The sequence below is a fragment of the Aquarana catesbeiana genome, linkage group LG02, assembly GCF_042186555.1.
Source record: "Aquarana catesbeiana isolate 2022-GZ linkage group LG02, ASM4218655v1, whole genome shotgun sequence".
NCBI classification, from domain to species: domain Eukaryota; kingdom Metazoa; phylum Chordata; class Amphibia; order Anura; family Ranidae; genus Aquarana; species Aquarana catesbeiana.
The window spans coordinates 266,346,776-266,371,698 of record NC_133325.1 but is presented as its reverse complement, the minus strand read 5'-3'; the positions used below and the strand labels follow the sequence as shown (position 1 = coordinate 266,371,698).

The following is a 24,923-nucleotide window of genomic DNA, read 5'->3' as shown; positions in this document are numbered from 1 at the left end:
TTCCATGTTAGAAAAGATAAGTCAAAGTACTGGATTTGGTTCCGTTGAAATTCTGTGAGGGTGATCTGAAGCAGGACATTCAAACAAGACATCTCTAAAAAATCCATTCCTTTAAAAGAGTTTTATACAGTAATGTCTAAAATATCCTTGTATGCACGGTACAAGATTGAGCAGCAGCTACAATTAGCATTTGTTGTTCCCACATACCCACATACTGCAGCAACCATATAATTAGTTTTATTATCAATTTAAGGGTCGAGTTTATTTTGAAAATGGCACTCATTTTAGTAGTATCGTAAGTACTGGTGAGTGTTTAATAGAAATGCTAGCTCTCAATTGCGTTTAGTACTAAGCCTAAAACCTTAGTTGTTCCTGATTTTCTCAGTCCACTAGTCCTACAACCCCTGGCAAAAATGATGGAATCACCAGTCCCTGAGGATGTTCCTTCAGTTGTTTATTGTTGTAGAAAAAAAGCAGATCACAGACATGGCCAAAAACTAAAGGCATTTCAAATGGCAACTTTCTGGCTTTAAGAAACACTAAAAGAAATCAAGAAAAATAATTGTGGTGGCCAGTAACAGTTAGATTTATAGAACGAGCACAGGTAATAAATTATGGAATCACTCAATTCTGAGGAAAAAATTATGGAATCGCCCTGTAAATTTTCATTACAAACACTAACACCTGCATCAGATTAAATCTGCTTGTTAGTATGTAGGTAAAAAGGAGTGATCACACCTTAGAGAGCTGTTGCAACAAGTGGACTGACACGAAGCATGGCTCCAACACCAGAGATGTCAATTGAAAAAAAGGAGAGGATTATCAAACTCCTTAAAGAGGGTAAATCATCACGCAGTGTTGCACAAGATGTTGGTTGTTCACAGTCGGCTGTGTCTAAAACATGGACCAAATACAAACAACATGGGAAGGTGGTTAAAGGCAAGCATACTAGTAGACCAAGGAAGACATCAAAGCGTCAAGACAGAAAACTTAAAGCAATATGTCTTGAAAACAGAAAATGTACAACAAAACATATGAGGAACAAATGGGAGGAAACTGGAGTCAACATCTGTGACCGAACTGTAAGAAACCGCCTAAAGGAAATGGGATTTACATACAGAAAAGCTAAAAGAAAGCCATCCCTAACACCTAAACGCAAAAAAACAAGGATACAATGGGCTAAGGAAAGGCAATCGTGGACTGTGGATGATTGGATGAAAGTCCTATTCAGTGATGAATCTCGAATCTGCATTGGGCAAGGTGATGATGCTGGAACCTTTGTTTGGTGCCGTTCCAATGAGATTTATGCAGACGACTGTCTGAAGAAAACATGCAAATTTCCACAGTCAATTATGATATGGAGCTGCATGTCAGGTAAAGGCACTGGGGAGATGGCTGTCATTAAATCTTCGATAAATGCACAGGTTTACATTGAAATTTTGGACACTTTTCTTATCCCATCTATTGAAAGGATGTTTGGGGATGATGAAATCATTTATCAAGATGATAATGCATCTTGCCATAGAGCAAAAACTGTGAAAAAATTCCTTGAAGGAAGACACATAAGGTCAATGTCATGGCCTGCAAACTGTCCGGATCTCAATCCAATTGAAAATCTGTGGTGGAAGTTAAAGAAAATGGTCCATGACAAGGCTCCAACCTGCAAAGATGATTTGGCAACAACAATCAGAGGAGGCTGGAGCCAGTTTGATGAAGAGTACTGTTTATCACTCATTAAGTCAATGCCTCAGAGACTGCAAGCAGTTAAAAAAGCCAGAGGTGGTGCAACAAAGTACTAGTGATGTGTTGGAGTGTTATTTTGTTTGTTTTTCATGATTCCATAATTTTTCCTCAGAGTTGAGTGATTCCATAATTTATTCCCTGTGCTTGTTCTATAAATCTAACTGTTACTGGCCACCACAATTATTTCTCTTGATTTCTTTTAGTGTTTCTTAAAGCCAGAAAGTTGCCATTTCAAATGCCTTTAGTTTTTGGCCATGTCTGTGATCTGCTTTTTTTCTACAACAATAAACAACTGAAGGAACATCCTCAGGGACTGGTGATTCCGTCATTTTTGTCAGGGGTTGTACATTGGAGGATCTGGATGACACTTGTAGTTTGTATAACAATTTAATGTTTTTTCAGATACAAAACTGTGCAACAGTGTTATTGCAGTCATTTCTGCCTGCTTAGACCCAACTTATTTGATTGGACTTTAAGTGTGTGTGTGTGTCTATATTATTTATTTATTTTTGTGTGTGTGGATGCAAGAAGCTATACACTGGTACATGTGTACACCTGTTTATATTTTACAAACGCATATGCTAGAAATGTAGACAAATAGAGAGGGCAAATCTGCCTAGTGGAGATAAAAGCAGCAGTGAAATGTTGATAGGTTTCTAATCCTTCCCTACGTTATCCAAAATAAAACCTCTTCGGCCTGGTCAGCTTCTGGGTACCGATGTTTGGTTATTTTCATTGACCAGGCCAAGATGATGTCATTCCTGTGCATGTATAGAAGTTTATTAATCTCAGCATTGCAGAAATTGCATACTGAATTGCATGTATGCAACTCCTGTGTACAGGCAGGTGAGGAACTTTTAATGCAGAAGAGACCAAATATGTCTCTTCTTCATTAAACATCCTATCTGATTGCCATTTTGTTCCCTAAAGTTCCACTGTAAAGCCAAATTCCAGGAGTTTGGCTCCTTTTAAAAAGTGATGGCACACTGTGGGTTATGTCTCGCAAGGTGCATGACACATCCTAGGCTTATCTCTGTTATTTACATCTTACAAGTTAATGGCTCTGCCAAGGATGCACTCTGGGCTGTAAGGGTAGAGAAGCACGCAGCACAGCTATTCCTGCCCCTCCCCTTTGCTGCATATTCACAGAAGCCTTTTATATTTTGTGAATGAGTTCCCATAATACAAAGGCTTCTGTGATTGGGCAGTTGTAGGGCAGGGGGCGAGCATAACACCTGTAGCGACTCTACTGTTGAAGATGCCGAGAGCAGAAGGTCTATTGTTGGGCTCCTGGAACTACAGCAATAGCTGTCTTCCAGGAGTTCTATAATCTTGTGAAATGTCAATAATAGAGGTCAGCTCAGTTGGTGTCATGCACCTCACTGGACATAACTCATAGTGTACCTTCACATTTGGCAAAGCACTGTATTCTTGGAGTTCAGCTTTAAGGTAAGTGTAAGAGAACTCTGAAACTTTGTAGGAAGATAAGAGGAACAATATAAAGTATAATGTCTAGGCTGGAGACTCTGGCAAGCATAGTTTCAAGAGCTTGTTCTTTGAATGGGATGTGCTAGAGGATACTGAACACTGTGTCCATCTGCCTAGGTTGGTAATAACAGCTGCAGGGAAGTAGGAAAGTGTTCTATAGGTCCCGGCATGTTGGTGAGCTAGTCTGCATCTAGCTTTCAGTGGCTGCTACCGTTTGAGAATAGTGGAGGATATTATGCAATTTAGCCAGTGGATTTAAGGTTAACAACACAAATCTTTTTTTGCGATTTTAAGCCGGGTATACACACACTGGAAGTCAGCCGGTTTAGCAGGAACCAGCTAACTTTCAGTACATGTGTACTCCTTTCTGTTCAACAGAAGCTGTTCTGACTGGCTTTGGTCAAATGATATCGCTGGAAAACCTGCATGTAATCAGCAATTTCAACAAATGGCTGCAGCGCTGATCTGTGTATTCTGAAAGAGGAGGGGAGGGGGTCAGACTGCTGGTTTAAAAAAAAAAAAAAAAAAACTATACTTGTATAACCCGCTTTAGTCATCCAGGAACACTTCATGGCAGACTCTGGCAGACTTTTTGTCTCCCTTGTATGGTCCTCAGACCATCCTGCAACCCCATGCCACCGGGAGGTTTTCAGCCTTGGCTTGGTATAAGTCACACGCATGCCATGCATGGTTACAAGTGTTTAGTACCTTTTTTGTTCCTGATGAAGTTCATAGTATCAAATCGAGTAGTATGTACCCTATATGTGATATAATCAATGAGATCTGTATATACCGTTAGGTCCATATATATTTGGACACAGGCATCATTTTCATGCTTTTGGCTCTGTATGCCACCAGAATAAAATTAAAATTAAACAATCCTAATGAATTTGAAGTGCAGACTTTCAGCTTTTAATTCAAGGGGTTGAACAATAAATATCAAGTACAAATTTTAGGATCTGCAACCATTTTGTACACAGTCCCCCCATTTTCAGGGGCTCAAATGTAATTGGACAAATGAATATAATCATAAATGTTCATTTTTAATATTTTGTTGAGAATCCCTTACTGGCAATGACGGTCTGAAGTCTGTAACCCATGGACCTTACCAAAGACTGGGTTTCCACTTTTCTGATTGTTTACCAGGCTCTAACTGCAGCTGTCTTCGGTTGTTCTTTGTGGGTCTTTCTGCCTTTAGTTTTGCCTGCAGCAAGTGAAATGCATGTTTAATTGGGTTGAGATCAAGTGAGCTCCAGTGTTGCTTTTGCAGTATGTTTTTTGGATCATTGTCTATCTGTACTGTGAAGAGCCCTCCAATCAAATTTGCTAAGTCTGGGCTGACAGTATATCTCTAAACACTGCAGAATTCATCTGGCTGCTTCTGTCACATCATCAAAACCACCAATGACCCAGTGCCACTGGAAGCCATGCATGCCAATGCCATCACACTGCCTCCATTATGTTTTACAGGTGAGGTTGTGTACTTTGGATCATGAGCTGTTCCAAGCCTTCTCCACACTTTTTTTTTTCTTTCCGTCATTCTGGTACAGATTTCATCCGTCCAAAGAATGCTTTTCCAGAACTGGTCTGGCTTTTTTTTAGATGTTTTTTGGCAAAGTCTAATCTGGCTTTTCTATTCTTCAGGCTTATGAATGGTTTGCAGCTTGTGGTGAACAGAGGGTACAGAGATAGAGGGTATTTGCTCTCGTGAAGTCTTCTCTTGATTGTAGACTTTGACAATGATACGCCTACCTCCTGGAGAGTATCCTTAACTTGTCTGGATGTTGTGAATGGGTTTTTCTTTACCATTTGTTGATTTGGCCACTCCTAATGTTGCTGCTAACTCTCTGATGGATTTGTTTAGCTTTTGAAGCCTTACAATGGCCTGTTTCACTTGCATGGACAACTCCTTTGAACGCATGATGTAGTTTCACATCAATAGATTCCAAATGCAAATACCACACTTAGAATCACACCTGGCCATGAAACAGCTTTTGATTCAATTGTCCAATTACTTTTGGCCCCTTGAAAAGGGGGGGTTGGCTACTCTTAGAGCTGTAATTCCTAAACCCTTCCTCCGATTTGGATGTACATACCCTCAAATGAAACCTGAGTGTGCGCACTTTCAGCCCACACCCATTATATAACTATAGCTTGAACATGTTTTGGTAAATACCTGAAAATTGTGCCCAAATATATATGGTCCGAACTGTACATAGCAGACAGTTTCGAGGGTTTGCTATCAGGGACATTGATATATGTAGGTGAAACTATGTTGCATCCAATTTTATGGTCTTTTTGTTTGTTTGCACAATAAACGTAAGACATTTTTATATTTACTCTTGCTAGCAGTTTATGGTACCTCTAACTATATTTTACAATATTAAGACTCTATTTTAAATCACATTTTAGGAGTCATTTGTGCAGAAATACTCAAGATACATAAGAACCTACAAACCAATTTCTACAGCTTAATATTATCCTACATTCTAGAAAACTTATAGTTCTAATTTTTTTGAAGGTTGCAGGTATAAATTACTTAAACCAGTATCTATACATGAGGTACATTTTATGTGTGATATGTTTTTTCAGAATGCCTTGGTTTGTTTGCTGTAGATTCTTTATAGAGTCAGTAAAATGACCCTGGCATTTCATTCATATAAAATTTAGAATTTTATGACCTGTGTCCTCGCTGCTTTTGCAAACAATCATTTCTTGTATAATCTGTCTCCTCCTATCCTCACCACCCCATATTCCTCCTGCTTAAATATTTTTGTAGGCCAATAAATGTAAATGCACTCTGTATAATCTTTTGTCATAGTTTGGTTCTTTCAATTTACTGCATTTGACCTCAACTTTTGTTCCTTCTGTCTTCTGTTCCTGTTTGACAGATATTTTAGAGAAGTGCTTTTATAGTATTTAGTGCTGTCTTCTTTTCTATTGTGTACAGATGTATTTATTGGCCTGCAGAGTAGATTCATGGTTCATTGACATTACTGCACTGCAAACTGAAGACTTGCTTATACTGTATCATTATCACTGGGTTGCGAGCATAGTGGATTGGCAGATAACATTTTTTTTCTTGTCTTTATACCAATGATTGTACTATGCTTTAGAAAAAAATACAATCTTGTTCACAGCTCTTTTAACAAAACCGTTTACAAATACTTGATTTAGACATGCCATAATTTTTTCAGTAGTAGAATTCTTTTCACATTTCGTTGTAAATTGTAAAATGGATATTCATTTTTCCACTATGTAAAAATAGGTTGAATAGAACCAATATAAAAAAAGGTTTTATAGTACAGTGGAACCTTGGATTGCGAGTAATGTGGTTAACGAGCGTTTAGCAAAACAAACTATTATTTTTTAAAAATCCTGACTTGGTTTGTGAGTGTTGTCTCGCAAAATGAGCAGGATTCAGGCCTCTGCGGTGAGCAGTACCGCATTTGGCTAGAGGCGCGGAGGCGCTGGTGACACTCGAATCCGTTTGGAGCCAATCGGGAATACTCGGAAACACTCCGTTTCCGAGTACATCCGAGCGGTCTCCAAGTATTTCCGAGTCTCCAGCGCCCCCCCCCACCTCTGGCCACATGCGGTATTGCATGCAATAGAAGTCAATGTGGAACGAATTATCTTCATTTCCATTGACTTCTATAGGGAAAACGTGCTTTGGATTACAAGCATTCTCCTGGAACGGATTATGATCGTAATCCAAGGTTCCACTGTATAAGTGATTGACTTATTCCTACTTTGCATTTCTGCATGTGAAAATAGAGGATGATCTTCAACTTCCATTCTACTTTATTTCAGATGCACCTTTAAATTATAAAAGCCGCTTTGGTTTTCTTATATAAATTTGTGTGAATGAATATGCAGCATTGCATTTTAACTGCAGTGGCAAATGAGCGCAACCTATCTCTTGAGAAATTACTGTTAAATGTGAATCTTAGCATTTCTTAGGTGTGCTTGGCAGCTGAAGGGGGGGCAGCTGGTGCAGTTGCCCGGTGCACAACATTTAGAGGGGCAAAGAAATTTGTCCTGTGTCATCCCAAGCATTGGTGGACTGACCATTCGGGCAGCAGGGAGCCCGTAGCCAATATTGCTGCTTTTCAGAGTTTGAAGGAGGACATGCTCCTCCTCCCATCCAACCTCAGCCAGTCAGCAAGCACTGTAACCCTCTAGCATTTGACTATAAACAGATGCTGGAGGCTAGAACGAGGCTGAGTTGGGGTACCAGGAGCGAGAAACACACAGTACCATGAAGCCCAGGAGCTACAAGATGGTATGATCAGAACTACAGCAAAACAAATCATGCAGCACACAGTTCTCTAGCCAAAATAGCTGAATAGAAGTAACTGAAGATCGTCAGAACCAATGTCACACTGCCACATGTAACCGGCTGCAATGTCTTCAGGAAGCCTATGTTTTCAGGCAGTGTGCAGGTTTAGACAATATACAACCGATCAGTAGATGCCTCCCCTCGATCTTGTCTCTCTTGTTACACTTTTTTTTTTTTTTATAGCTGTCTAACCTAAGCTGCACACTGCCTGAACACACTGATATTTCATGAAGACGCAACAGTCAACCGCATGCCATGTGACCAGTGACAGCGTGACACATTGCTGCTGACAACCTTCAGTTGTTTCTATTCAGCTATTTAGCCAGAGTTCTGTGTGTGCTGCAAGATTTGTTTGAGATTGCCTTTGGAGGATTTACTGCTGGATCAGGCTAGCAGCTTCACAGACTTACTAACTGTATACTGTCCTCCACTAATCTTGAGCAGGTGACTGTAAGACCATTTTTATTTTGGAAATTGGAACTGCTGCTGCCTTCTGTCACTTGGGTGTATTTTCAAATAAGGCTTGCTGGCTTGATCTTGCAGAGCTGGTTTAAGTAGATAGGAGCAGCCCTGGAATACTATACACTGTTACACTGGGTTCAGGCATAAATGCAGTTCCTGACCATCTCTTGTATCAAGTGTGCAGTCTCTCGACATCTCCTGTAGTATGTCTGCAGTCTGACTGTCTCCTGTAGCATATCTAGAGTCTCTGCCCGTCTCCTCCTATTATGTCTGCTGTCTTTGCCCATCTCCCGTACTATGTCTGCAGTCTTTGCCCTTCTCCTATAGTATGTCTGCAGTCTCTGACCAAATCCTGTAGTATGTCTGCGGTCTCTGACCAACTCCTGTAGTATGTCTGCGGCCTCTGACCAACTCCTGTAGTATGTCTGCGGCCTCTGACCAACTCCTGTAGTATCTCTGCGGCCTCTGACCAACTCCTGTAGTATGTCTGCGGCCTCTGACCAACTCCTGTAGTATGTCTGCGGCCTCTGACCAACTCCTGTAGTATGTCTGCGGCCTCTGACCAACTCCTGTAGTATGTCTGCGGCCTCTGACCAACTCTTGTAGTATGTCTGTGGTCTCTGACCATCGCATGTAGAATCTCTGCAGTGTGCTCACCATCTCCTGTATTAGGTCTGCAGTCTGACTGTATCCTGTAGTATGTCTAGCACTAAACAATATGCAAAGCCCTTACGTTGGGGTTATTATTGGCTGCCTGCTCTGCTGTATATATGGGCTCCTTATTATTTACAGCCTAAGCCTCTGATTGGCTGCCCACAGCCTTTTATTATTGGTTGAATCTGAGAAGATAGCCCTTTGACTACTGTAGTCAAAAAGATATCTCAGATTCAACCAATAATAAAAGGCTGCGGGCAGCCAATCGGAGGCTTGGGCTATGAGTGGAGGAACCCTTTGCGTTTTCACGACCACATCACGTACACAACAGCAGAACAGGCATAACAGTCCCTGGGCCCCCATTCTTGGGTCCGGACTACCGGTATAATATACAGTATATTCTCCCCTTATTATATTCATTAAATAATAAATATATAGTATATTAAATAGTCTACAAAGACTACATATTTATGTATGAATAGTCATAAAAAGTACCATAAAGTGTTTAATACTGTACCAGTGGTAGGGGCTCTGAGTGCTAAAATTCCACGGGTTAGGGGGCGCAAATTACTTGCCTTACTTTCCCCCGGGCCCTGACAACCCACGCGATGCCACTGCTTAGCAGTTGTCAGGTCACCTGGGGCCAGGTGACAGATGCACACCATTGGGATCAGGAGTGCACTGCTAAGATAGTGGACCCTACTGTTGACTGCTGCGGATGGAGCTCTGGGTGGCTCAGGAAAGCAGGTCCTCTGGAGCACCAACACAGATCACACTGGGAGCTAGAGCATGAAATTCCCCAGGGCGTGGAATCTAAGAGCCAGCAGGTGTTCACCAGAAGCCCCTGATGATGGGATGGATTTCGCTGCAGGCTGGCTCTAGGTCACGGCCCCCAGGGTCTCCCAGCTCACACTCACGGTAGACTACTGGAGGATAGAGAGGGAGCAGCAGACTGAGATTAGCCAAAGGTCAGGGCAACAATCTGATAGGGATAGTAAAAGAACACTTAAAGTGTGGCGCTATAAGCTCCGTAAATATATGTGATGAATAAATATATCAAAATTAATACAGAAATTATATAAAAATTAGTAACTTCAGAAAAACTTCACAGTGTGAACCAGAGTATGCCACGTAAGCAAATATAACAGTGACTATTGAACAAAGCAATAATACTTATATACATTCACCACTTCGAATGGTAAGTGAAAAAACATCAAAAATGATATATGGAGTCCATATCACAGTAAGTTACATAGTTACATAGTAGGTGAGGTTGAAAAAAGACACAAGTCCATCAAGTCCAACCTATGTGTGTGATTATGTGTCAGTATTACATTACATATCCCTGTATATTGCGGTCATTCAGGTGATTATCTAATAGTTTCTTGAAGCTATCAATGCTCCCCGCTGAGACCACCGCCTGTGGAAGGGAATTCCACATCCTTGGCGCTCTTACAGTAAAGAACCCTCTACGTAGTTTAAGGTTAAACCTCTTTTCTTCTAATTGTAATGAGTGGCCACGAGTCTTATTAAACTCTCTTCTGCGAAAAAGTTTTATCCCTATTGTGGGGTCACCAGTACAGTATTTGTAAATTGAAATCATATCCCCTCTCAAGCGTCTCTTCTCCAGAGAGAATAAGTTCAGTGCTCGCAACCTTTCCTCATAACTAAGATCCTCCAGACCCTTTATTAGCTTTGTTGCTCTTCTTTGTACTCGCTCCATTTCCAGTACGTCCCTCCTGAGGACTGGTGCCCGGAACTGGACAGCATACTCCAGGTGCGGGCGGACCAGAGTCTTGTAGAGCGGGAGAATTATCGTTTTATCTCTGCAGTTGATCCCCCTTTTAATGCATGCCAATATTCTGTTTGCTTTATTAGCAGCAGCTTGGCATTGCATGCCATTGCTGAGCCTATCATCCACTAGGACCCCCAGGTCCTTTTCCATCCTAGATTCCCCCAGAGGTTCTCCCCCCAGTGTATAGATTGCATTCATATTTTTGCCACCCAAATGCATTATTTTACATTTTTCTACATTGAACCTCATTTGCCATGTAGTCGCCCACCCCATTAATTTGTTCAGGTCTTTTTGCAAGATTTCCACATCCTGCGGAGAAGTTATTGCCCTGCTTAGCTTAGTATTGTCTGCAAATACAGAGATTGAGCTGTTTATCCCATCCTCCAGGTCGTTTATGAACAAATTAAATAGGATTGGTCCCAGCACAGAACCCTGGGGAACCCCACTACCCACCCCTGACCATTCTGAGTACTCCCCATTTATCACCACCCTCTGAACACGCCCTTGTAGCCAGTTTTCAATCCATGTACTCACCCTATGGTCCATGCCAACGCACCTTATTTTGTACAGTAAACGTTTATGGGGAACTGTGTCAAATGCTTTTGCAAAATCCAGATACACCACGTCTATGGGCCTTCCTTTATCTAGATGGCAACTCGCCTCCTCATAGAAGGTTAATAGATTGGTTTGGCAAGAACGATTCTTCATGAATCCATGCTGATTACTGCTAATGATATCATTCTTATTACTAAAATCTTGTATATAGTCCCTTATCATCCCCTCCAAGAGTTTACATACTATTGATGTTAGGCTAACTGGTCTGTAATTCTCAGGGATGTTTTTTGGGCCCTTTTTAAATATTGGTGCTACATTGGCTTTTCTCCAATCAGCTGGTACCATTCCAGTCAATAGACTGTCTGTAAAAATTAGGAACAACGGTCTGGCAATCACCTGACTGAGTTCCCTAAGTACCCTCGGATGCAAGCCATCAGGTCCCGGTGATTTATTAATGTTAAGTTTCTCAAGTCTAATTTTAATTCTGTCCTCTGTTAACCATGTAGGTGCTTCCTGTGTTGTGTCATGAGGATAAACACTGCAGTTTTGGTTACTGAAGCCCCCCGATTCACTCGTGAAGACTGAGGAGAAGAATAAATTCAATACCTTTGCCATCTCCCCATCCTTTGTAACCAGATGTCCTTCCTCATTCTTTATGGGGCCAATATGGTCTGTCCTCCCTTTTTTACTGTTTACATACTTAAAGAATTTCTTGGGATTTTTTTTGCTCTCCTCCGCTATGTGTCTTTCATGTTCTATCCTAGCCATCCTAATTGCACCCTTACATTTCTTATTGCATTCTTTATAAATTCTGAATGCTGTGGATGATCCCTCAACCTTGTATTTTTTGAAGGCCTTCTCCTTTGCTTTTATATGCATTTTTACATTGGAGTTAAGCCATCCAGGATGTTTGTTCGCTCTTTTTTAAATTTATTACCCAATGGGATACATTGGCTAATGCCCTTATTTAATATGCTCTTAAAGCAAACCCATCTCTCCTCCGTATTCTTTGTTCCTAATATTTTATCCCAATTTATGCCTTTTAGCAAGGTTTGTAGTTTAGGGAAGTTGGCTCTTTTGAAATTCAGTGTCTTTGTGTTCCCTTCATGTCTCCTATTTGTGTGATTTATACTGAAACTAATTGACCTGTGATCGCTGTTACCTAAATTGCCCCGTATTTCCACATCTGTTATCAGGTCTGTATTGTTGGTAATCAGTAGATCTAGTAATGTTTTATTTCTAGTTGGTGCGTCTACCATCTGACCCATAAAATTGTCCTGCAAGACACTAAGGAACTGGCGAGCCTTAAATGAATGCGCGGTTCCCTCTGCCCAGTCTATGTCTGGATAATTAAAATCCCCCATTATGATAACACTTCCCATCCTTGCTGCTAATCCAATTTGTGATAGGAGATCCGTCTCCACTTCCTCCCTCAGGTTAGGGGGCCTATAGCATACTCCCAGTATTATTTTCCCCTTAGCTTCATCCCTTTGGAGCTCTACCCATAAAGATTCCACCTCCTCCCTAGCCCCCTCAGTGATGTCATCTCTCACATTCACTTGTACATTATTCTTGATATATAGGCATACCCCTCCCCCTTTTTTACCCTCTCTGTCCTTGCGGTATAGGGTATACCCTTGAATGTTTGCCAGCCAATCATGAGAGCTGTTGAACCAGGTCTCTGAAATTCCCACAAAATCCAAATCCTCCTTGTACAACAGTATCTCTAGTTCACCCATCTTGTCCGCCAGGCTCCTGGCATTGGTGAACATGCCACATAGTTTAGACCGGTCGCATATTGTCCTCGTATTGGGTGTTTCAAGATTGCAACTTGGACTTGCTACTATACTCACCTTGTGTTTTTGTGCTTTGGTTAACCTACCACTAATGCCCCCAATACTACCCTCTGGAATATCTTCCGCGCTGGCTATCACTGTCTCTGGACCCTCCCCCCCCATTGCCTAGTTTAAAAACCCCTCTAACTTTTTGGCCATCTTCATTCCCAGCAGATCTGCACCCTCCTCATTTAGGTGCAGTCCGTCCCTTCTATAGTACCGGTTACCGACTGAGAAGTCGGCCCAGTCCTCCAGGAACCCAAACCCCTCCTAACTACACCAGCTCTTCAGCCACTTGTTTACTTCCCTAATCTCCCTCTGCCTCTCTGGTGTGGCTCGATGTACCGGTAGTATTCCTGAGAACACTACCTTGGAGGTCCTTTTCCTCAATTTAGCTCCTAAGTCCCTAAAATCGTTCTTTAGGACACTCCATCTGCCTCTGACTTTGTCATTGGTGCCAACGTGCACCATGACAGCCGGATCTTCCCCAGCCCCTCCCAGTAATCTGTCCACAAGATCCGTGATGTGCCGAACCCGAGCGCCCGGTAGACAACATATTGTTCGGCGCTTCAGGTCTTGGTTACAGATTGCCCTCTCTGTCCTTCTAAGAATTGAGTCCCCTACCACCAGAATCTGTCTTTCCTTTCCCTTTGCTGCCCCCCCACTCTCACTGGAGGAGTTCTTCCCCTGGCAGCTAGGAGAGTCCCTCATCTCCAGCAGTGCTGGTCCCTGACTGGTTACACCAATGTCACTCAATGGAGCGTACTTATTGGGATGCTCCAGTCCTGGATCGGCCTCCCTGGCACTTCCCCCTCTACCCCTCCTGACTGTCACCCATCTACTCTTTGCTAGTGCCTGCACCTCTTTGTCTCCACCCGCCTCTGTGCTGGCCCCTGCCGGCACCTGCCGTGTACGTTCCTGGCTCACCTTTAGTATGGAGGGACTTCTCAGTGCTGACAGTTGCTTCCCCAGATTCAGAACCTGAGCTTCCAGGGAAACAATGTGCTTACATTTTGCACAGCAGTATTTGCCCTCGATCGGATGATCAAGGAACGCATACATGCGGCAAGATGTACAAAGAGTCGCCTCTCCACACCCGCCGGGCATCGTACCTATTAAATTTGGTGAGGATTTGGGGATTTTACCCTGTCCAAATTACCTAACAACTAGCTTCCTGGCACTAATACTCAAGACAATACACAGGTACACGACAAGACAATACACAGGTACACAATACACAAGTACTAACGATCCACACACACTACTCAGACAACACTCAGATACTCACACTACACAGGTACTATGACCCCTGTTATAACCTCCTGTTTTAAACTCTTGTTTTTAACTCCCACTTAATCCAGCTCCACTTACACCAAGCTCCACAGCTTCAAACTGAGCACGCTCAGACTGAGTCCTACAACAAGTTAAATAGGCACCTGTGAGCAATTAACCACACCCCTTAATTGATAGACTGATGAAACAAGAAAAAAAAAAAAAAAAAAAAAAAGCTATTTAAAAAGTGACAGCAAAAGGCAAATTAAAAACTAAAAGGAAAAGTCCCCAAAATGCAACCCAGCAAACACTAACCAACAGACGGCAACACACACCAACAGACAGCAACACACACCAACAGACAGCAACACACACCAACAGACAGCAAGACTTGTATACTCTAACTCTTGTTTTGAACTCCCACTTAATCCAGCTCCACTTACACCAAGCTCCACAGCTTCAAACTGAGCACCGTGAAAAGTGAAATGTTAGTGAAAGAAACAAAAAGTCTGTGGTAACAGTGCATAGGCGATGATGGACAGATGTCTCCAGAACGTGCAGAGGGATTGTTAGACCCAACCTGGCAGGTAAGTGGACCGTGGGGAGACCAAAAGTGCACGGAAGATTAAAATCAGTGCCAGGACCATCACCAGAAGTTGTGGAGGCTTACCAGAATTAGTGGCCTGAAATAGCATATGCCATACAGGTCAAAAAGGCTTGATGACCAACAGGTCTGGATATTTTATCTGGTCTGATGTCATCACCACACGGTAAGGGGGAAATAACAGCACGGCTGTGTCCCTGTACCCTGTGACACCATTCACAGCCGCTCTCAGACTGACAATAAAGCCAGGACAGCAGTGCAGTGTGCTTCAGCATTCAGGGTCTTCCAAACTCCATGAGAGGCTGAACATGGAGAGGTAGGTTCGGCAGGGGGATTCAGCAAACAACTTACTTACCAACTGCAATCAACAGGTGGCCTGGAGCAGACCAAAAAAGAACTGTCTTAGTTGGGGAGGCGCCTCCCCAACTAAGACAGTTCTTTTTTGGTCTGCTCCACAGACTTTTTGTTTCTTTCACTAACATTTCACTTATTGTGATATGGACTCCATATATAATTTTTGATGTTTTTTCACTTACCATTCGAAGTGGTGAATGTATATAAGTATTATTGCTTTGTTCAATAGTCACTGTGATATTTGCTTACGTGGCACACTCTGGTTCACATATATTTACGGCGCTTATAGCGCCACACTTTGAATTTTCTGTTGCTATTATGACCCTGAGTCTACGGGTGTGTTGGCTGCTGTTTTAGTTCTATTTTTAGCGCAGCGCTGTACTTACCCCTTTTTTATATAGTAAAAGAACACGCCAAAGGTCAGGATATGAAGCAGACAAGGACAGTCAAGATCAAGCCAAGATTGGTAAACAGAATCAGACATAGGGCACACAGCAAGGAGCACACAGGAAGCCAAACACACAATATTGATAAGCGAGGCTGGCTTGCAGTGCACAGGTTAATATAGTGTTCCCAGTTAGAGGATGGGATGGAGCCATGCTTGAGGGAAGATTACTTAAGTAGCGAGGTGAAAGGCTGCAGGCCTCTTAAGCTGAACACATGGAGAGGTAAGCAGACAGACATGAACATTACTGCAGACCCATGAGAGTACCTCCCAAACAAAACGGATTCAGTTTGGAGGATATAGTGTATGGGCCAGTGAATCTTGGGGCAAACTTCAGAGAGGGAACCCGGAGTTTGATGTTTCTGGTGGAGCACCAGACTTTGTCCCCTGGCTATAGAGAAGGCGATTTACACCTGTGACAGTCGGCAAAACCCTTGAATTTGCCAGCAGCTGCCCAGAGGGAATAGTTGAACGTCACCCCAAATAGAATTGAAGGACTCCTGAGCCATAGCCAAAGCTGGATAGTCTGGAGAACAGGTCATAGGAAGAGGGAGCTGAGGGTGTTTTCCGTAAACTGTTAAAAAGGATGTCTTCTGGGAACTGGTGTTTACATGATTGTTGTGAGAGAATTCTGCCCACGGGAGTAGAGCGGACCAATCGTCATGATGAGCAGAGACCAAGATGCGGAGAAAGGCCTCTAACTCCTGATTAACCCTCTCAATCTGTTCATTGGATTAAGGGGTGGTAAGAAGAGGAAACATCCAAGACAATATTGAGGGATTTGCAAAAGGCTCTCCAAAAACGAGATGTAAAATGAACACCCCTGTCGGAAACAATATGAGAAGGAACCCATGGAGGCAGACGATTTCTCGAACAAAAATGCGAACCAAAGCAGGAGCAGAAGGGAGACCAGGAAGGGGAACAAAATTAGCCATCTTGGAGAACCGATCTATTACCACCCAAATGACCATATTATTCTCACAGTGGAAGATCAGTGATAAAATCCATGACAATGTGGGCTCCTTGGGCATGGGCAAGGGCATGAGAGGACCCGCAGGAGCATTTAGTGGAGGATTTAGACTGAGCACAGACATGACAAGCCTTAACATAGTCCTTGACATCTGGGCAGACAGTAGGCCACCAGTAGTGGCGACTGATAAGCAGGAAGCATCGGAGGAACCCAGCATGACCTGCCACCTTGGAATCATGTCCCCAGCAAAGGATCTTGCCAGGAGGAATTTTTGTCTCCAGGGTGGTAGAATGGGCAAAAATGCATGAGGTCAGAATGATTGGCTCAGGTTCACAGGTGGACTCCTCATCCAAAGTGACAAATGACCTAGAGAGTGCATCAGCCCGACTGTTGCAGGAACCAAGTGTGTACGTAATCGTGAAATTAAAACGGGAAAAGAAAAGACTCCAGCTGGTCTGTCTGGGATTCAGACGTTTGGCATTCTGTAAGTACTGCGGATTCTTATGATCAGTGGAAATCGCTATGGAGTCAAGGGGAACCCTCTAAGAGATGACGCCACTCCTCTAACGCCAATTTAATTGCAAGAAGTTCCCAATCACCAATAGCATAATTTTTCTCTGAATATTTTTTTTGGAGAAGAACGCACATGGTTGACGTTTCTTATCAAAGGATTGAAGAAGCACAGTTCCCACCCCCATTGAAGAAGCGTCCACTTCAATAAAAAATGGATCTTCAGGATTAGGTCTCCTCAAGAGAGGTCCAGAAACAAAGGCCTGTTTCAGATCATGAAATGCAGAGACAGCTTCAGGGGACCACTCCTTGGCATTCGCACCCTTCTTGGTCAAGGCGATAACGGGCGCAGCAATGGAAGAGTAATTCCTAATGACCTGCCTATAATAATTTGTGAACCCAAGAAAACGCTGTGTGGCCTTGAGGCTGGCAGGAAGAGGCCAGTTGGTAATGGCCAAGACCTTTCCAGGATCCATACGAAGACCCAAACTCGAGACAAAACATCCCAGAAACAGGACCCCAGAACATTCAAAAGAACATTTCTCCAGCTTGGTATACAGAACATTCTCTCTAAGGTGCTGAAGTACATTCAGAAATGGTTTCTGTAGACAAGCAGATTTTCTGAAAAGATGACAACAAATTGATACAGCAGATCCCTGAAGATTTCGTAGACAAAGTTCTGGAACACAGCTGGGGCATTACACAAACCAAAAGGCATAACCAAGTATTCGTAATACCCATCTCTAGTGTTTAAATGTGGTTTTCCATTCGTCACCTTCCCGTATCCGGATCAGATTATATGCACCTCTGGGATCCAACTTGGTAAAACTGGAGGCACCTTTCAACCTGTCAAATAGCTCAGATATTAAGGGTAAGGGGTATCGATTTTTGATTGTCACTGCATTTTAAACCTTGATAGTCAATGCAGGGTCTTAAGGTACCATCTTTTTTGGCAACGAAAAAGAACCCTGCTCCCACAGGCGATGAGGATTTCCGGATGAACCCCCTCTCTAGATTCACAGCGACATACTCTGACATGGCCTGGGTCTCTGGGATAGACAGAGGGTAGGTACAGCCCCTGGGCAGAGTTGCTCCGGGAACAAGGTCAATAGCATAGTATATATTATGATGCTGGGTGACCAATTCAAATACGATACTACATCCCTTTTATATTAATACGAAAGAAGAGACGGGAGCAGGCGGGACTTTTAAGGTACCAAGAAAAGCAAACCGATTGAAAAAATACAAATTTATTTTATTTTAAAAATTCTTAAAATCGCAAAGAACATTTACAATAGTTGCACATACAGCCACTTTTTACTCCTACTCAACATGTTTTGCTCACGAGAGCTTCATCAGGAGTTTTTTTTATTTATTTATTTTTGGAGAAATGTCACATCAAGTATTATATGCTATAAAAGAAACAGATGTAAACGGATATGCTTAAAATTGCCATAAATAACATTTTGTCACAAATCAATGAAACATAATTTTTGTGTTATATCTTTATATATAGAAATATGATTAAGAAAATTTATACATAAATTGAAGCCAGGGTTAAAAAGGGAAGCGAAAAACCTTTTGTAGTCAGAGAATGGGATAAATTAGAACTTACTATTGTCGTTTCAATGTTAAAGAAGTATTTAATAGTTCTGAAGGGTATATAATAGGTAGGGCAAAAAGAAAATTATTTACCTTAAAAAGGTTTTTTTTTTTCAATTGTAGAACCAATACGATCGTTCATCCCAAACTGCAGGGAGGAAGGAAGGTTTAAGGGCCATTTTCCACCCGTTAGTCAATTTGTGGCCCTTTGGCTTTATTAAACCTTCCTTTCTTCCTGCAGTTTGGGATGAACAAATGTTCTTTCGCAAATGTTCTTTGCGATTTTAAGAATCGTTTAAATAAATAAAGTTGTATTTTTTTCAATCTGTTTGCTTTTCTTGGTACCTTAAAAGTCCCGCCCGCTCCCCTCTCTTCTTTTGTATTAAGGTCAATAGCACAGTCAAAAGTCCTGTGAGGAGGAAGCACCTCAGCTGATTTTTTGCAGAACACATCCTGGAAATCAATATATGCAGCGGGAAGAGCGGATGATACAGATGTGGTTGCAACCGGAAGGCTCTCCTTGGGGGCAACCTTGAGTAGGCAGGACAAGATAAAGGAGGGACCCCAAGCCGGGATCTGCCCAGAAGCCCAGTCCACATGTGGAGAGTGGAGCTGTAGCCAATGAAGGCCCAATACGATGGGGGTTGAGGCCTAAGGTAGGATAAGGAAGGATATCCACTCTTGGTGGAGTTTCCCTACCGACATTCTTAACAGGAAGCTTATCTGGAAGCTGATAGAACCCCCTGAAAAAACAGTGTCATCAAATACTGAGACCACCAGTGGCGTAGTGAGGGGCGAAAGGGTGAGCTTCATGGAAGATGCAATTCTCCAGTCCATAAAATTGCCAGCAGCCCTGGAATCCAGATATGCCAAGACCGATTGAGAGGAAGCGCCTACATAAAAGAACACCGAAAGAAAAAGCCGAGAAGGTGATATTTGTGGGTCCAATACTCCACCTTCCAGATGTATTAGACCCGAGCGTTACCCGGACGAAGCGAGCAGGAGTCACGAAAATGACCCTTGCCCCCACAATAGAGACACAGGCCCAGAGTTCTGCTCCTAGCACGTTCCTCGGGGGTTAGCCTGGTCTGGCCCAGCTGCATAGGTTCCTCACCTGGCAGAAGATGCTCCACAGGACGAAGGGAGGGGAGCTCAGGCTGACTAGGGACCAGGGAGTGCTGGCGGCGTCGTTTTTTTTTTTTTTTTTTTCTAGGGACCTCTCCTGAAAGTAAATATTGATCTGGTTACACAAGGAGATGACATCGTCCAGACCAGCCGGGATGGTTCTTCATGCTAATTCATCCTTCACTCAGTCAGAGAGTGTCAGAAACCATGAATTAAACTGAGACAGAAGTACAGTTAAATCGCACTTGTTTAATAATAAAAAAACAAACAGAGTAAATGTAGTCAAAACATAGCCAGAGTTCAGGAACCGGAACGGATAGTCATGGCAGAGATCATTTGGACTGGATGGCTTAAGTAGGCAGGACGGACGAGCAGGATATCATCAACAGATGAGTAACTGTGGAGAGATAGGAGCTGGCAATTAGCCGACAGCTGAGCGGCCAGCTCAGAGAAGAAAGGGCTGAGCCAAGTCCTGACGGTACCCCCTCCTCAATGACCCCTCCCCTTGGAGGACCACCAGGCTTGAGGGGAAAACGTCTATGGAAATCACGGAGGAGGACAGGGGCATGTACGTCCGAGGATGAGACCCAAGAGCGTTCCTCCGGACCGTAACCTTTCCGATGCACCAGTTACTGTATATACCCACGGAACCTATAGGAGTCAACAATGGACTGTACTTCACACTCCTCATGGTCCACAACCTGTATAGGGTAAGGACGAGGCACCGAGGTGGTAAAGCGATTGCAGACAATAGGTTTTAATAAGGAGATATAATATACATTTGAGATGCGTATATTAGAAAGAAGGTCTAATGCGTAAGCCACTGAATTAATCCTGCGAAAAATACGGAAAGACCCAATAAGGTGCGAATTTCAGAGAGGGAACACTAAGTCGGAGGTTGCGAAATGACAGTCAGGCCCTGTCCCCAACCTGGTAGGAAGGCACAGGTAGGCGTCTGCAGTCAGCATGGAGTCTGTACCTATCATTAGCATGTCGCAAAGCCTCCTGGACTTGTGCCCAAGTGGAACGAAGACCACGGAGATGCTCCTCTAACGCAGAACAAATGAGTTGGGCAACATGGAAGGTTGGAAACCATAGTTCGCCAAAAACTGAGACAATCGGGAAGCAGAATTCAAGGCACTGTAGTGAGCGAACTCCACCCACGGTAAGAGGTCTGACCAGTTGTTATGATGGTCAGAAATATAGCAACGTAGGAATTTCTCCAAGGACTGATTGGCTCGTTCTGCGGCTCCATTAGACTGGAGGTGATAAGCAGAGGAGAAAGCAAGCTGAATTTCCAACTGTGCACAAAAGGTTTGCCATAACTGGGACACAAACTGACTACTCCTGTTCGAGACAATCACTTTGGGTAGCCCATGTAAGCGAAAGATCTGTCGAGCAAAAATGGAATCCAGTTCCTTAGAAGTGGGCAACTTCTTAAGTGGAATACAATGAGACTTTTTTGAGAACCGGTTAACCACCATAAGGATAACTGTGTTGCCCTGGGGGTTGGGTAACTCCACAATGAAATCCATAGACAGGTGGATACAGGGCCTCTCTCCATTGGGTATGGGTTTTAGGAGGCCCACTGGAAGGTGTCGTGGAGTCTTACTCTGGGCACACACAGAACAGCCAGCTACAAAGGCAGTTATATCAGCACGTAGACTAGGCCACTAGAATTATTGGGAAATGGCCCAAAAGAGTTGATTCTTCCCAGGGTGGCCAGCAGCCTTGGGAGAATGGTAAGTCTGGAGCACGGCAGTACGGAGACTCTCTGGGACAAAGCAGCGGTCACAAGGTTTCTCAGGAGGAGCATGGACCTGAGCAGCAAGAATTTTGTCACCCAAAGGAGAAGTGAGACTGGTGTGAACCATAGCCAGAATACAATCAGGAGGAATCACAGGAACATCTTGGAAGTGGAGGAAAATTGTCTTGACAAAGCGTCAGCCCTTACATTCTTAGAACTGGGTAAGAATGAGACAATGTAATTGAAACTAGACAAGAAAAGAGCCCATCACGCCCTTCTGGGAGAGAGGCGTTTAACCTCAGACAAGAATGTGAGATTCTTATGGTAAGTAAGAATGAGAACCGGCACATTGGTACCTTCAAGGAGATGTCTCCATTCTATCAGGGCTAAAATGATCGCTAACAGCTCTCTGTCACCAATTTTATAATTGCACTCCGCAGGTGACAATTTCTTGGAAAAGTAGCCAACAAGGATGCATACTCTCTGAGGTAGGACGTTGAGACAGAAGGGTGCCAACTCCAGTCTCAGAAGAATCAACCTCAAGGATAAAAGGTAACGTAGGATCAGGATGTGCCAACACAGGAGCAGAAACAAAGGCAGCCTTGAGACTCTCAAAGGCCTTAATGGACTCCGGAGACTTTGTGGGTTACTGTTCTTTCTGGTCATATCAGTCAGGGGCTTGACCAGAGATGAGAAGTTACGAATAAACTTCCGATAATAGTTGGCAAAGCCAAGAAAATGCTGCAGAGGATGTAAACCCATGGGTTGGGGCCACTGTAGGACTGCTGAAAGTTTCTCTGGGTCCATCGAAAAACCACACACTTCTCCAATTTACAATGAAGATTGTTCCCTCTTATGCTGCGTACACACGATCGGATTTTCCGACAACAAAACCGTGGATTTTTGTTTGAAGGTTGTTGGCTCAAACCTGTCTTGCATACCCATGGTCACACACATGTTGGCCAAAACAGTTGCCAATGCTACATGTTTCGGAGGCGTGTAGTATTGGCAACCATTTTTTGTTAGCTAAAGAGGAGACCTCTCACTCACCTTGTCTTTCCTCTCGGGCTGCGAGTGACATAACACAGCCATGGCTGGACCGTGCGCGTGCCCTACAGCAGACACAGCCTGACGAGATGAGGAAACTGAGTCCGCAGTGACTTCTCATACCATCACCACTCGTTTTTGGGAGCCAACCCAGTTATACATCCTGCTGTACATGCGATCTAATTCCCATGTTTGTGAGTTCAATCCTCTATTGTTTGATTTTGCATTTGTATCATTAAATGGAATTACACTAGGGCAGCCATGCGCTTTCTTTTCCTTGTATATTTCAGATTAAGTCTGCCACCCAGTGGATCTTTGAGAGAGCTGCAGCACCTAGAGCAAGATAACTTTTTCTATATAGACTGTGAACATTTAAGAGTTGGTTGTGGGGTCAGCGCTGACTTTGGTTTTTTGTGTTTGTCAAAGACATCGCTAAAATTGCGGTACTCCTCCAGCAGGGAGGTGAGTGAAGAGGTGCACAGGACCTTGGCTACCTTCTGGAAGCATGTCTTACTGCATTGTGGGGACCAGGAGAGAACCTCAGCACGGAGCCAATGTTGTGCCTCTGTAACCAAGGATAACCAATAACCAGCGGAAATTTAGGTGAGGAAATAACTTGGAATTGGATTATCTCAAGGTGAAGAGCTCCTACGGCCATGGACAACAGAACAGTCTCATAAATCACATGGGCAGGCTGTAGAGGTCTCCCGTCGAGCCTCAATGGCAAGTGGAGTGTCATGAAGCTGCAGCAGAATTGAGTGCTTAGATACAAAGGCAGCATCAATGAACAGGCCTGCAGCCCCAGAGTCGATTAGAGCTTGTATCTCGACGGACGACTCAGCCCAAGAAAGGGTAACCGAAACCAGGGGCCTACTGTCAGAAACCATGAATCAGACTGCGACAGAAGTACAGTTAAATCACACTTGTTTAATAAAAATAAAAAAAAGGTAAATTTAGTAAATGTAGTCAAAACATAGCCAGAGTTCAGGAACTGGAACGGATAGTCAGACAAGCCTAAACGTCAGGGAGCCAGACAACAGCATAGTAGAACAGCAAGCAGGATTTGGAGCCAGAAGGAATGTCAGCCAAGCAAATCTTTAACAGGAACACAGGAGAGCGTCTCTAGAGATTTAACCAAGGCGAAGGCAGAGATCATCTGGACTGGGATGGCTTAAGTAGGCAGGACCGACAAGCAGGATATCATCAACATGTGAGTAACTGTGGAGAGATGGGAGCTGGCAATTAGCCGACAGCTGAGTGGCCAGCTCAAAGAAGGAAAGGCTGAGCCCAGCCCTGACAGAGGCCATGTAAAAAGGTTGCAACTAAGGCCTCATAATTCCAGCTCAACTCAGCTGTGAGTATATAAAACTGGAGGGCGTACTGTCCCACTGAAGAAGACTCTTGGCAAAAATGTAAAAGGGCACTGGCCGCTGAGGAAACCCGAGCCGGTTCCTCAAAGATATTCTGAAAGAGCTTCAAGAAGTCGGACAGGCTAGAAACCACTGGATAATTCTTCTCCCACAGGGGGGCAGCCCAGGCTAAAGATTCACTGGAGACCAGGCTACCTTTGCCTGATCAGATGAGAAGTTTTGAAGCTGGAGTTCAAAGTGAATGGTGCACTGGCTGAGGAACCCCCTGCAGGCCTTGGAGTCCCCAGCAAAACGGGACGGAGCTAGCAGTTGCAGCGAATGTGTGACTGCGACCGGAATAGGTACAGCCACCGATTGAGGTTGCTGAATTGGGGTTCTTAAGAAGACCTGAAGCTGTTCGAAGTGGGAAGCCAAATCCTGGAGGAATCGCATCACTTGGGTCTCGAGTCTGCGGACTATGCCCTGCAACAGATCATCTGCGGGCAGCGGCATATCAGTCTGGTCCATGGCTAATCAAACAGTCAGGTCACCTGGGGCCAGGTGACAGATGCACACCATTGGGATCAGGAGTGCACTGCTAAGATAGTGGACCCTATGGTTGATTGCTGCAGATGGAGCTCTGGGTGGTTCAGGAAAGCAGGCCCTCTGAAGCACCAACACAGATCACACTGGGAGCTAGAGCATGAGATTCCCCAGGGCACGGAATCTAAGAGCCAGCAGGTGTTCATCAGAAGCCCCTGATGGTGGGATGGATTTCGCTGCAGGCTGGCACCAGGTCGTGGCCCCCAGGGTCTCCCAGCCCACGGTAGACTACTAGAGGATTAGGATGGAGCAGCAGACTGGGACAACAAGGAATAGTCAGAGATACGTTGGCAAATGTCGGGGCAACAAGCAGATAGGGATAGTCAAAGAACACCCCAAAGGTCAGAATATGAAGCAGACAAGGTCAGTCAAGAACAAGCCAAGACTGGTAAGCAAAATCAGACGTAGGGCACACAGCAAG

General features: G+C 43.7%; 1 protein-coding gene across 2 annotated transcripts in view; it reads left to right on the top strand.

Annotated features, from left to right (window-relative positions):
• The window catches only part of UGGT2 (UDP-glucose glycoprotein glucosyltransferase 2), a 670,166-nt gene that overhangs the window by 72,030 nt on the left and 573,213 nt on the right, over window positions 1-24,923 (top strand). The gene's annotated exons all lie outside the window — the stretch shown is intronic.